The sequence below is a fragment of the Balaenoptera musculus genome, chromosome 3 (genome assembly GCF_009873245.2).
Source record: "Balaenoptera musculus isolate JJ_BM4_2016_0621 chromosome 3, mBalMus1.pri.v3, whole genome shotgun sequence".
Taxonomy (NCBI): Eukaryota; Metazoa; Chordata; class Mammalia; order Artiodactyla; family Balaenopteridae; genus Balaenoptera; species Balaenoptera musculus.
This window is the reverse complement of record NC_045787.1, coordinates 135,076,241-135,090,121: the sequence shown is the minus strand read 5'-3', so window position 1 is coordinate 135,090,121 and position 13,881 is coordinate 135,076,241. Positions and strand designations below refer to the sequence as shown.

The window sequence follows — 13,881 nt, the reverse complement described above, 5'->3', positions numbered from 1 at the left end:
TGTAGTGTAGTCTGAAGTCAGGGAGTCTGATTTCTCCAGCTCCTTTTTTCTTTCTCAAGATTGCTCTGGCTATTCGGGGTCTTTTGTGTCTCCATACAAATTTTAAGATTTTTTGTTTTAGTTCTGTAAAAAATGCCATTGGTAATTTGATAGTGATTGCACTGAATCTGTAGATTGCTTTGGGTAGTACAGTCATTTTCACAATATTGATTCTTCCAATCCAAGAACATGGTATATCTCTCCGTCTGTTTGTATCATCGTTGATTTCTTTCATCAGTGTCTTATAGTTTTCTGCATACAGGTCTTTTGCCTCCTTAGGTAGGTTTATTCCTAGGTATTTTATTCTTTTTGTTGCAACAGTGAATGGGATTGTTTCCTTAATTGTTGTTAGTGTATAGGAATGCAAGAGATTTCTGTGCATTAGTTCTATATCCTGCAGCGTTACCAAATTCATTGACTAGCTCTAGTAGTTTTCTGGTGGCATCCTTAGGATTCTCTATGTATAGTATCATGTCATCTGCAAACAGTGACAGTTTTACTTCTTCTTTTCCAATTTGGATTCCTTTTATTTCTTTTTCTTCTCTGATTGCTGTGGCTAGGACTTCCAAAACTATGTTGAATAATAGTGGCGAGAGTGGACACCCTTGTCTTATTCCTGATCTTAGAGGAAATGCTTTCAGTTTTTCACCATCGAGAATGATGTTTGTTGTGGGTTTGTCGTATATGGCCTTTATTATGTTGAGGTAGGTTCCCTCAATGCCCACCTCCTGGAGAGTTTTTTATCATAAATGGGTGTTGAATTTTGTCAAAAGCTTTTTCTGCATCTGTTGAGATGATCATATGGTTTTTACTCTTAATTTATTAATGTGGTATATCACATTGATTGATTTGTATATATTGAAGAATCCTTGCATCCCTGGGACAAATCCCACTTGATCATGGTGTATGATCCTTTTAATGTGTTGTTGGATTCTGTTTGCTTGTATTTTGTTGAGGATTTTTGCATCTATGTTCATCAGTGATATTGGTCTGTAATTTTCTTTTTTTGTAGTATCTTTATCTGCTTTTGGTATCAGGGTGATGGTGTCCTTGTAGAATGAGTTTGGGAGTGTTCCTTCCTCTGCAATTTTTTGCAAGAGTTTGAGAAGGATACCCCATGGCATTTAAAAGACAGTCCATCTACCTCCCATTTCTCTCTTATAAAGCCCCTACTTACCCCATTATACATACTGTATTTCTATTGAGACTAACCTGTATTCTAGTCTCTTTTCTGTTTTGTCATAATTAGAGCATTAATGTCTAATGAAAAGGGACTGTTTTCCATATTAAAATCATCTGTTTGGACAATGCTACTTCTACCAGTGGATTCCATTCTCTCTTGCTTGTGAGCACTAGAAAGGGCACATTAAACTTTTTTTCCAGGGCACTAGGGGATTAGTGCACTTACTATTGCTCCTATAGTGCACGTAATTGAACACTGGTACCCGGACAAAGTTTGTGTTTCCCTGTGTTCTTCAGCTAAATACCGGGGCACCCAGGCAAGACAAGGGCTCCTAGTCACAATGTATGTATGAAGCAGTGGTACACATACCAGTCTGTTCCAGGGGTTGGCAAACTATTGCCTACAGGCTAAAGCCCATCCAACGCAGCCTGTTTTTGTAAATACAGTTTTACCCATTTGTTTATGTACTGTCTATGGCTGCTTTCACATTACAGCAGCTGAGTAGTTGCAACAGAGACCATATGGCCTGAAAGCCTAAAATATTTACTAACTGGCTTTTTATAAACCATGTTTGCTGCCCACTGGCTGCTCTAGAACTGGGCAGTTCCGGTCCTGTCTTTGCCAATGATTAGCTGTGATATGCTGGGCGAGTCACATAACTGCTTGGTAAGGAGAGGGGATTAGGTCAATGACTTTCAAAACTTAAAGACTGTAAAATATTGCCAGGAAAGCAAGCCCCAGTGGCAAGTGGTAGGGCTGGGATTCAAAAATGGGCAATCTCACCCTAGAATCCACACTTCTTATTCCCATCCCACTCTCCCACCTGGGAAGCTGGGCCCCACTGCTCCTGGAACCTGTAATGCTGTGATGGAATGAGAGCCTAGCAGAAGGCCCTGTTCAAGAGACAGGGCAGGAGAACCCACCTTGGGGTGGGCAGGGAATGAACTTGGACAGTGGTTCTCCAGGTGTGGTCCCCAGATCTGCAACATCACCTGTGGACTTGTTAGAGATGCATATGTTCAGTATATGCATCAGGCCAACCTACTGAATCAGCAACTCTGGTGTAGGCCCAGCTTTGTGTGTTTCAATGAATGAGAGGATTCTTATGCAAGCTCAAGTTGGAGACCCAGTGAACTAGGGAAAAGGCTAAGGACAGAGCCTTGACCAGAATGTGGAGGGCAGCACATGGCTGCCCCTGAGACCGAAGGCCTCTTGTGTGGAGAGCACAAGGGAGTTGGGTCTCTTCCTGTTTAGGGAGAGGCCCAAGTTCTTAAGTCGTACGCAGTCCTCAACGGAGGTGGCTGTGATCACTCTTAGAGAGGTCCGACTTGATTTCTGCCCCTGGCTCCCCACTGATCTCTGCTGAGGGCTAAAGTGTGGCTCTCCCTTGCATCACTCAAGATAACCATCTTTGATCTGGAGGAGCTAAGTCCAGCTGCAGCCACGCCACACTGGCAACCTTAATAAGGCTGACATTTCCCTCCGTCTCCTCCGATTAGGCCATTGCTTTGTCAGGCTGTGCTTTCCTGGCTCTGGGTGTAATCTGCATGTTGTGTGTCCATAACACTATGTAATTGGCTCTAATGCAGCAATATTATCTGTGAGCATGTATCATATAATTGCAAAACCAGGCATCCACAGTTAAGTGCCACTGCAGTCTCCCAGAGTGCCAAGCTTCCTGGGGGTACTCTTGGAACCCCTCTTCTTCCCCTCCGCACAGGTGGGGATCCAGACTCCTTGGGTCACATAGACCGTCTTGGTAGCTCGGCCCATTCATCTCCTGTCTCAAGGCAGGTTGACCTCTCCTTAAGTCTAGATAAATAAGGTGGTTCCCTCTTTAAGGGTCCCCAGGAAGGAGACTCTTGGTGGGTCATCAGCAGCCACGGCCATGGCAACAGGATGTCTTTTTAAAGTGAGTCTAGAGATTCCATGACTTGTACTTACAAATGTGGGAGCCCAGTGGCCAGCACTCTAAACTAAGGAGATATAACTACCTCCCACAGGGCCTACATTGAATTCACAGGGCCAGGCACAACCAAAGGAGGCAGAATCATTTCCTAAAGAGCTGATGAGTGCAAACACTGTGGCTGGACCCTGTGGGAAATACGTAAATGGCTGCCATGGGGGCATGAAAGTACAGAGGGGTTCTGGTAGCATGTAGACCTCAAAGGGAGGGTCTGGCAGGGCTCACTTCTGCCTCTCCCTCTTGCTGTGTCAAAGCAGGATTGGCTTGTCCTGGTCTTGCTTGGTGGGTGTTGACTGACAGCCATCATGGTGCCAGGAATCAACCATGGTAGCTACTGCTGATGACCAGGCCCTTCCACATGCTCCTGGATCCTGGGAATGTGAAAGCTGTTGGCTAGCTCGGCCCATTAGAATGTGTGTAGGTGGCATCTCTGTGGACTTGGCCCTGGGAGAGCACACACTGAATGCCACTGGGCCTACCGAGGTTGAGAGAGGCATCCCCAAGCCTCTCTCCCAGCCCAGGGTCTCTCCCCAACTGCACTGACTCAGTCATTTTTGGATGAAGTTCCCTGGCTGTTTCCCTCCTATCAAAGCTGAACTTGCCTTTCTCACCCAGCTATGCACTGTTCTGATTTGGCCGGAAGCTCTGGGAAATTCCAGAAATCAGGAAGCATAATGAACAATAACGTGTCCTTCGAGAAACCTAGACTGATGTTATAGGTTCTCCCATGAGCTCTCTGCTTTCTTCCAATGAGGTGGACTAGTAAAGGATACTGCTTTGAGGTGCGCTTGCCAAGATCTTCCAATAAAGATGCCCATGATAATAACAACAACAATACTGATGCTATTGATCATGTTTTTGCTAATTGCATGCATTATCTCATTTAATTCTTCCAACAATCCTGAGATACTCTTGTCATTTCCACTTTGGACCCTGGAAAGATCAATGAACTCTGCCCCGATCACATAACAGTAGAGTTGTGGAGCCAATATTCAAATCCAGGAAAGTGTCACACCAGATCCTATACTTTTTATCATTACACAAAGCTGCCTCTTACAGGATTGCCTTCGGCAGACATCGGCCGTCCAACTTCCCTGCCGTCCAGAGGTGGAGGTGAATCATACGTGTTAGTGGTAGACTCAGCCCTGCCTGGCTTCGATGTGGCAGGGACCCAGGTGTTTGCCTCGCGGTCAAGGCTGTTCAAAGCAACAGCGTCACCCGACCCTCCTCTGGTCCCAGGAACAGAGAAAGCTCAGCACAGACAGGAGGATGGTAGTAGAGGCTAGAGAGAAGAGAGGGCAATCGTGGCTCAACGCCTTCCAAGGTCCAGGCTTGGCCGACGAGTCTAAGTGTTGCCAAAAGCCGTCCTGACTGTTGGATTGGCTGATTGGGATTTTTCAGAACACCCTGAAGAACCAAGAGTCCAGATCTGCTCCTTGAGAAAAGCTCATCTTCTGCCTGTTCGGAGCAGACAATGAGTCTCTGAGGGCAGATGTGGCAGGAGGAGTGAAAGATGGAGGGAGAGAGAAGAGACAGGAGGGTGGGAAGCCATCTCCCTTACGGTACCTGCTCTCCTGGACTATCCTGGGTGCTGCCTAATACCGATTTCCTTCATCTCCCTGCGGACCGTTTAAATTAAAGCTCATAACCATCGTGTGGGCATATAATGAAAACAACTGATGCTGCACTGATTAGTCCATTACTCTCAACTGTTAGAAAACATAATGACCTCACAAGGGGCCTTATTCACTGACGTATAGCAGTCGGGCTCTCATCTGACACCTCAAATTAGCAGCCAAAGCAATAACAGCTGGGGTTTTTGTCTCAATATTTGTACCCGACTCTAAAGTGATTTGGCACTGGGTGAGCGTTATTTTTAAACACAGAGCTCTCACCGCCAAGTAACATTTTAAATGGTCTCCAGGTGTCATGTAAAAACCTACAGAAATAAATAAAAACAATCAGCTGCCAATTGGGGCCTCTGATGATATGGATTCCTTAACAAAAGGGCTTGTCTTTGGTTCTGCCTTCATTATACATTCATATTATGACAGGCAGAAACTCATCTCCATCCACCCAGCGGAGCCTCAGTGTTAAAAAAAAAAAAAAAAAAAAAAAAAATGCCTGCAAAATAAATGTAAAAAGTGGAAGGGCAAAAGAGAAAGATGAATCTTCAAATCCCACCATTGCTCAGTCAGACGCTTGCGGTGTAAGTATTCGTGATGCTCCAGTGTTTTTGGTTCCTGGATTCTGAAGAACGCCTTACTCATTTACTGAGATCATAACAGATACTGCCTAGTGGTGATGCAGTATGATTCAACTGCCTCCCAATGAGCAACTGAATTGTAAAATGTACCTTAAACGACAACATGAATGAGATGGCCTCAGTCTCCTAATTCTATTTCATCATCTGTAAACTGGGAGCCTGGACAATCAATCTTGTCTACTATATTATTTAGAAACCAGGCATTTTCCAGTGTGCAAGATGTCTGCTGGGGGTGAAAGAATGACCTCCAACTTACAGAACTGGACAGGTGAGTTTGTAGTTGAGACGGAGAGAAACAGACAATTCCACCTCAGCTGCCTTTGAGCCAGGAAGAGAGGAAGAAGGGGAAAGTTCTTAAATACCCACGAACGTGTACACTAAGAGGCGGCAGAGAGCACATCTGTTTTATGCCCCGCTGTGTAGGCAGGACCTAGCTCTGTGTTTGGCACAAAGGATGACTCAATAAATATTTACTGAAGGAACAGATGAGTTTCCAAATGCGAAGGGTCATGCTTTTGGCATCTTTCGATAAAAAATAAATTTCCACTCTAAACAGCCTTCTGGGCTGATCTGGGAGTACAAAGTCAATTGCCTACAGGAGCGAGGCTTGACATGTGAGGAAGGGAACTGTGCGTAAACACAACTCTACTAATCGGGACCATCGCTTCTCGTTTCAAAAGTCTGCTGCTACGCCGAAATGTGGGTGCAGTGCCGCCAGTTTTCTCCTTTTGTTGAAGAGAAAGCCAGACATCTAGAATTTTTATGTGAAATCTCCTTGTTCCTCCATATTGGTGACTAAATCACCTTAAGGAGCTAAAGTCACAAAGGAAACATACCCAGGGGCTGGATTCAGCTTGCAGAAGCCAGTTTTCAGTCTCTGAACCAAACGGATTACTTTAACAATCTGAATCAAATATATATATATTTAACATCTATATAGCACATATGGGCTATATAAATAAATAAATCATCAAAGTATTTTAATGGCATTGTGGTGCTGTGTGGTTAAAGCCTTCTTCCCATACTGCATCTCCTGAAGGGCAGGCTCTGGCTAAGGCACGCTCCAGGAAACTACTATTCAAACCGACTACCTTTAAACGGTTGAAAATTGATATTCAATGCTTCCCCCACCCCCCCCATCATTACTCGGGGACAAAGAGCCCTGAAGAAGTGTCTGTTTATAGGGTAAAACTGTGTTCCGCCAGGCCTGTGTGCTCTTGTCTAGTTTCTGTTCGCTACTCATCAGCTCTGTGGCTAAACACATAAGTTCTTTCTCGTGGACGGTTTGGAACTTAGCCACTTCAGAGCTGTTAGCAGAAAAAACTGTACAGGGTGCAGGAAGGAGGCTCTGCTCTTGGGCTGAGATGTCAGAGGGAACTTGTTTTCACCTGCTGATGTTTGTAAGGGAAGGACTCTCTCAGGGAACTGGGTATAGTTTACACTTCGGGCTATGTAGGCTCAAAGATGGGGTCCCTGGTGCTTACTCATGGGGCCTCGGGTCACCCCTGCTAGCTGGGATCAATGATGCAGAATTTGATCTCTTCCCAGACTGCCCTCTGACTGGGGTACCGGTATCCCCCAAGCAGTGGCTGCAGGACTGGAAGCTTCTAGAAAGGGAGGGTGTGTTCCCCATGTTGAAGGTAAAATGTTCCCTCTGGTAAAATGCTGGAGATTAAGGGATGATGAGATGGATAGGACATAGAGGCTGGCTCCACTAATTTTTGTTTCCTGCCTGCTAATATAGGGAAAGGTTAGATGGCAATATACAGCATTAGATAACAGTCAATAGACCCATTTTCTGGCCTGGTTCTTCCGTGAAATTTTCCTATAGCTGTGGGCACGTCACTTAACCTTTCTGGGGAGTTTCTTTCTCTTCAAATGAAGTGGTGGGACCAGTTGACCTCCAGGGTCTTCCCCCGGATCCTGCAGTTTCACTCTCCAATTTCACTTGGGCTGATGTTGGCTCTAAAATGGCATTTCTGGAAATGGGAATAGTTTTCCAGAAGGCGGTGGAAGGGATTGTGGATGCCCAGATCTATCCAGGTCTGCAAAAAGACAAGACATCTGACCAAACTCTGAAAGTTGCAACCAGCCCCCGCTGTGCAGCAGTTGAAAATAGTTGCGCGGGTCGGCTCTTTTTCTTTCTCTCTTTATGCAGACACCAGGCTCAGCTTCTGCGGGGTTAATGGGCTTGCTTCCCTAACTGCCTGCTGCATCTTCCGCTTATGTATGGAGAAGGGATGGGTCTAGACACGGGAGCGATTTTCCTACCTAGTTGACTTTGTGGAAGTCATTTGCAGAGCTGAGAGAAGTGAATAATTGGGATCCAGAAACTAATTCACTCAGAGAGGGTTTTGCTTTGATGGGAGACGGTTTTAATAAGCCTACTCCTGGGCTTCAGTGCAAATAGGTCTTTTGGGGGTATAAGATCCAGATGTTTAAATTAAGAGAGAGAAAGGGCAGAGTGGGGGGGGGGGTGAGGGGTGTGGCAGGTATTTCAAAGTATCTAGCTTCAGAAAATATACCGTTTAAACACTGTGCTTATTAATGGATGTGAAATGGCTCCAGGGGTTTGGAGCAGGGCAGGCAGGAGAGCGGGCCTGGTGGGAGCTATGGAGATTTGCAGAGGGCATGCCCTGTCCAAATGCAGTCCTTGCCCCTCAGCTCTAAACCTGCACTGTCCGATAAGGCAGCCACAAGCTACGTGTGGCAATTTAAATTCATATCAAGTAAAATTAAATAAAGCTAAACATTTAGTTTCTTAGTTGCACTAGCCACCTTTCACGTGCTCAAGAGTCACATGTGGCTAGTGGCTATCATACTGGACAGCTCAGATATGAAACATTTCCTTCATCAAAGAGAGTCCTTCAGTGCAGGGGTCCCCAACCCCCGGGCCGCGGACCGGTACCCAGCCTCAGCCTGTTAGAAACCGGGCCGCACAGCAGGAGGTGAGCGGCGGCAGACAAGCGAGGGAAGCCTCATCTGCAGCTCCCCATCACTCCCCATCGCTTGCATTACGGCCTGAACCATCCCCTGCCCACCCCCTACTCCCTTGCGTGGAAAAATTGTCTTCCACGAAACCGGTCCCTGGTGCCAAAAAGGTTGGGGACCGCTGCTTTAGTGGACAATGTTGCTCAGGAGCACCATAGCCACATGTCAACCCAGGGTTGCCACAGCTTCTAAATATTCAAGGGAAGTTGAAATCATATACTTTTCTATAAAATTACCCAGGAGTTAAGTGTTGGGAATGAATTCTAATTTTTTTAAACACTGGAAAGACCAAAAAATTAAAAAACAGAAAGAAACCTCACATTGGCAGGTTTCATTCAATCAATGGATAAAATAGAGCTGATAGCTGGGGTCCTCAAAAGAGAACGGGCCCTCTACAGCTTTTCTACAGTGAGTCCACATATGGCCTTGGAGAAATAGAACCGTTATTCCCTTCATCCCTCCTCCTCACCATCCCTTACACGTGTGCGCCTTCAAAGATAGGAAGCGAAAGCTCAGGGAAAGGTAAAAACGATGCTCTGATTCTCCCCAGCTCTGTGTCTCTATGTCTTCCCCATGCTCTCCTCCCCTCCAGAAACCCAAGTGACAGGAGGGATCAATTTCCTAGGATCTTGGCTTTCAGGACCCAGTTCTGTAGAGTAATGGACTCTCGGCCATAGGTAAGCCAAGCCATCCAATATTCCACACCCTGGGTGGAAGTGGCAACATCAGTCATAGGCAGGTTTGACTCTTCAAGGGCATTCACGAGATGATAAGGGGCAAGATACAAAAGGTGCTCACACACTGGTCACCAAAGCCACTGCTGGCAGCTGGGGCATGGAGAAAGGGTAGTGTCTGACCATCGGCATAGGAGCGCCTTTTCAAATCAGCATAGAAGCTCTGTTTTGGGAGTGAACTGACCCCTGAATGCCTTTGGCAGCTCTGAGGCATTTCCTCACCAGCCACATGCTCCTGAGAGAAAACCCTCTGGAATCTTTTTTTTCAAAGATGCAAAGGTATTTTTCCATTTTGTTTTAGGTGGGACAAAGCAAACCAAAAGGCTGCCCCCAAACCTAGTTTGTCAGGCCAGAATCTCAGCCCAGAGACCTAGTGGCTGTAGTCTACGGCCCTTGGGGACAGCAAGACTGTGACCTGATTCCACCTAAGTGCTGCCCATAGGAGATGCTGACAGCGGGAGTCTTACTGATTCAAGACCCTCTGTTGGTGAAGAACGATTCAATGATCTTCACCATATCCCCTCAATTCAGGAATGAAGAGCAATACATTTTCAATTCAGAAACTAAACTAGCCTTTAGTGAACAGGAAAATGAAATAAAATGGAAACCACTAGAACTCCCCCAGATTCTAGTTACCTGGACTATTAAAGGGCTGCTTATTTAAATGGAAAAGATTATTTTACATTTCAAAGAAATGTTCACTTTTTCCTTAAGCTGATGTTCTCAAAACCAAGTTCATCATTTTAAGAGCTTGACTATGATCCGGCTCCCAGTCTGGGTGACCATGAAGGAGGGGTGTGCATTTACGGGAAACCCAGTTCCCTTCCTAGTACTTTGAGGGTCGAATGGAAGTTAACTATGTTTTCCACAAAGTACAATTTTAATCCTAATTGCCTCAACAAATCACAATTTGCAGCACAGTAACCAAAAAATTATATTCTGGAGATATTTTAAGACTTTCATTAAGCAATGACAGTTCTATATTCAAAGCTATGTCAGGATTAAACGCCCTGATTCGGAAGGCTGTTGAAACAAATAAAATGTTTGCATCTCCCAGAGAAACCCAGGTGAAACATTTTGTAAATAAATGAAAATGAATCTTGTCTCTGTTAGAAAACACCAATTTTCACTGTGGCTATAATTTTGTTCATTCTTAAAAAGAAAAAGAAAAAAGAAAAAAAATCACCACTTAGCTAAAGGGATAAGAAACCAAAGGTAATGTGAGAAATGTGTCAGTAAAATACGACATTGTTCAACATCTGAAATAATTCTGGGACAACCACAATCTTAGTTCTGTTCAGGGCCACGTGAAAACAGAGAATCTAGAGACTGGGGTAGGGTAAGCTTCAAATTCAGTTAATTACAACCGGCCCTCTGCACCCACGGGAGCCGCATTCCGGATTTATCCAACAGCGGACTGATCCACGGGGATCTGGGATCTGCAGGATACGGCACCAGAGGATGCAGAGAGCCGACCTGTAATTTCAGCTCAATTTGGTTCCATGAACTTTAATTGACCACCTACTATGTGCCAGGTTTCTGCAAGGCAGTGAACAGTATAGGAGTATTCTCTGACTTTGATTTTTATGAGCGTCCTGATGGGGCATCTGTTAGACATACGACTGAGGTATCTCCTTTAATCCCCATAACTAGCCTAAGAAGTGGTATGAATGTTTCTCTTTTGCAAGGGGATGAACCCCAAACCATTCAGTTTGGTGAAGCTGGTTTCGCACCCACTGCTAAGGGAGGACTGTAAACTCCAGCAGCTCAGCCTTTGCCTCCTGCCATGTCTGGGGCAGTCTCATGGAATGGGATGTGATGCTGGTTAAGCTGACGTCATAGGTTTAGATCTGAGTACCCTAGGCGGCAACTTTTCAAAAAAGAAAGTCTGTGGTTCCTGAATTATTCTGGGCATTTACTACAGTCAATAATCTCCTAATGCATATAATTGTTTCTCTAGGATGTACTTTTTAATTTTAATTTTTTTTGGTAGCAGAGCAGTTAAGTGCAGGGGATTTGATACTGGAAGAGTAATCCCCTTCTTGTACTTATCCGTGTCACCCTGAGCAAGTTATTCAACTTCTCTAAGCTTCAGTTTCCTCACTGGTAAAATGAGGAAATTACCAGGATCTACCTCGTAAGGGTGTAGAACGGGGTTATGTAAAATACCGCATTCTGATATCTTATCACAGGGCCTGGAAGATAGAAGATGCTAAAACATGGAGCCTATAACAATAATTATAATATTTATAATAACTATACTAATAATTGGTATGATATCATTGCATTATATATCAACACATTATTATTATTTGTTAATCAGAGCATCTGGTTCCATACCCAGAGGAAGGTCATTTGAAGTGGAGGACAGGCCACTACTTGCATTAAGCACTGGGTTTTCTGAACTGGACCAACCATGTCTATAAATGTCCCAACGCCCAGTACCCAGCACCCTGCAGCTGGGACAACCACCCTGTACTAGGAGAGTGAGCACACCCTGATCTGGGTATCAGGACTGGTGTCAATTTCTTTTCACTGCCTTCTTATATCAAAAAAGGACTTTCTTTTACATTCACTTTCTGTATCTACAAGTAGGGCTCAGGGTCAGGCCATGTCATACTTGCCCAGAGGTGGTTCAAGTAGAACTCTGCTACAAGTCTGGTTAATTCCCATCACTGCTTTAACTCGACTCTCTTTTCTCTAAACGTGGACTGAAAGGGAGCTCATTACCCAGGCTGATGCTGGGGTCTAGGGAGCAAGAAACAGGGTGGGAGGTATTTGTCTCTTGCTTCTCATCATGTGAATAAACCCAATTACAATTGTTTTAGAATCAAAGGGAATTTGGAGGCGAGCTCAACTCCTGAGAAGAACTTCCCAGAAGATGAGACATGAGACATCATGTCTCATGGGCATCTGATGGCTTCTGAGGTACCCCTGTCCAGTCTGGGAGTCTTCGACTCCCCATCACTTAGCTCTGTCTGTGCTTGTCTATTCAACAGTTCTGGTAAAGCTCTCGCCTTTAGAGTTTGATCTGCCAGAGGACCTGCTCATTTAACGCTTTACTGTCCCTGGTATCTGGCACTATGGTGACACACAGTGCATCCTTGCTTCTTGGCTGGATTAAAGCAGGGGCTGCGTGGGCTGGCAGGTCACTGAAATGGGGGAAGGTCGGTGGGAAAGTGGAGTCTACATACCCCATCTACGGAGGGTATGTGCTTTTCAGTCACAGCTGACCGTTGCAATGCAGAAATGCAGCTCAGGGTTGCCAATGTTTCTGATTCACCAAAGTCCAAAGCTGGAATTCTGGACTTTTACAAAAAATAGCATCAATTTGCAATCTGAAATGCTAATTTAAAATGGTAAAAAAACACTCCACGGGATTAAAAAAAACCCTCATCTGTGGCCACAATGTAGTCTGTGATCTAGTTTGCAACCTCTGGTTTCGAGGGAGCTGAAAGCAGAATCTTTGTTTGATTCTGTCATGGACTAAAGTTTGCCCTCCCCCAACCTGCTAAATAATATAAAACATTTAATGATGAGGTTGGAAAGGACAAGTGTGCTTAGGATCCCCAGTCTTACCAGGGGATTTCTTCTAAACAGCTTAACTGCCTGCAGGTGCCTACTGTGGGCAAAGAACATGGGATCAGGGGTCCGGAGACCCAGGTCCTAGTCTTTTGCTACCGCTAACTTGCTGTCGCCCTTGTCTAGTCTCCTAGCCAGGGCTAGGACTAGCGTGAGGGAAGCGGGGTGCCCTGGGTACAAAATATTAGGAGGCAGGCCCCACTCTAGTCCCGACCCTGCTCTCAACCTCTCTGTGCCTTATCTCAACAATAAGAGGTCATCCTGGAGACAGCTAAGGTCCTTCCAGAACCAGCCTATGATGATGTCACTGAACTTCCAAAATTGGTATTAAGTGACATAAATGGGAGTGAGGCTTTCAAAACAGCACTCTTGGGTTATCTGCAGACCTGTCGCATCTATGTGAATTTTGGCCAGTACTAGTGATTTATCAAGGGCAGACCACTCACGGAAAGCGCTTTCAGGATGTGTTCCTGACATCTTTAGCCTGGCATTTTTGGCAGCATATCTACTGAACTTCTGATTTGCTACAAGTAGTCAGGAGACAATGTCTGAGAATCTCTTCTCTTCTCCTGCAATACTGTTGAAACAAAATTAAATAGTTTATTAACTAGGTTGTCTCATTTTTGTTTCATTTGTCCATACTCTTAATTTTTTTTTCCATTAAACATTTTTCCGACCCAAGATGGCATGTCGGGGAGAGAGGAGTCTGGTAAAACTGGTGACATACCTGGCTCTCCTCTACCTAGCTGGCGGGGGCTAGAAACCCAGGGCTCCGAGTCCCTCCACAAATGATTCCTGACCAGCCAGGGAGATGCAGTCTTGGCATATTCGACCGTGGTTTAAACACGCCTTACTCAGAGAAAACCTAGTACGCGAACCGCCAAATGTACAGATCAAGCAGGAATGAATGGTCCATGATTTGTGTAACAGAAGGGCGTCTGACTCACAGAAAGCGAGGTCCCTCAGTTAAGAACCTTAAGCTCCATACAGAAAGTTGGGGCTGTATTTTAGGGAGGTCTGGAGAACGGAGCACTGTGGAGTACCAAAATCAATTGGTGACATCCAGAAGTGAGAATAAGTCATTGTTGGGACGAGAACGTAAGTCAGTGAAAAAGCAGGA

At 45.1% G+C, this 13,881-nt stretch overlaps 1 protein-coding gene across 3 annotated transcripts in view; it reads right to left on the bottom strand.

The window, feature by feature from the left end:
* SLIT3 (slit guidance ligand 3) overlaps nucleotides 1-13,881 on the bottom strand; it is a 618,363-nt gene that overhangs the window by 157,392 nt on the left and 447,090 nt on the right. Inside the window, exon 1 of one of the 3 annotated variants that reach the window (XM_036848366.1) lies at nucleotides 13,208-13,226. The exons of the other annotated variants lie outside the window; for them this stretch is intronic. The gene's annotated coding sequence lies outside the window, so the exon portion shown is untranslated. Of the gene's footprint in view, nucleotides 1-13,207; nucleotides 13,227-13,881 lie in introns of those variants that run through there. 3 annotated transcript variants of the gene reach the window in all.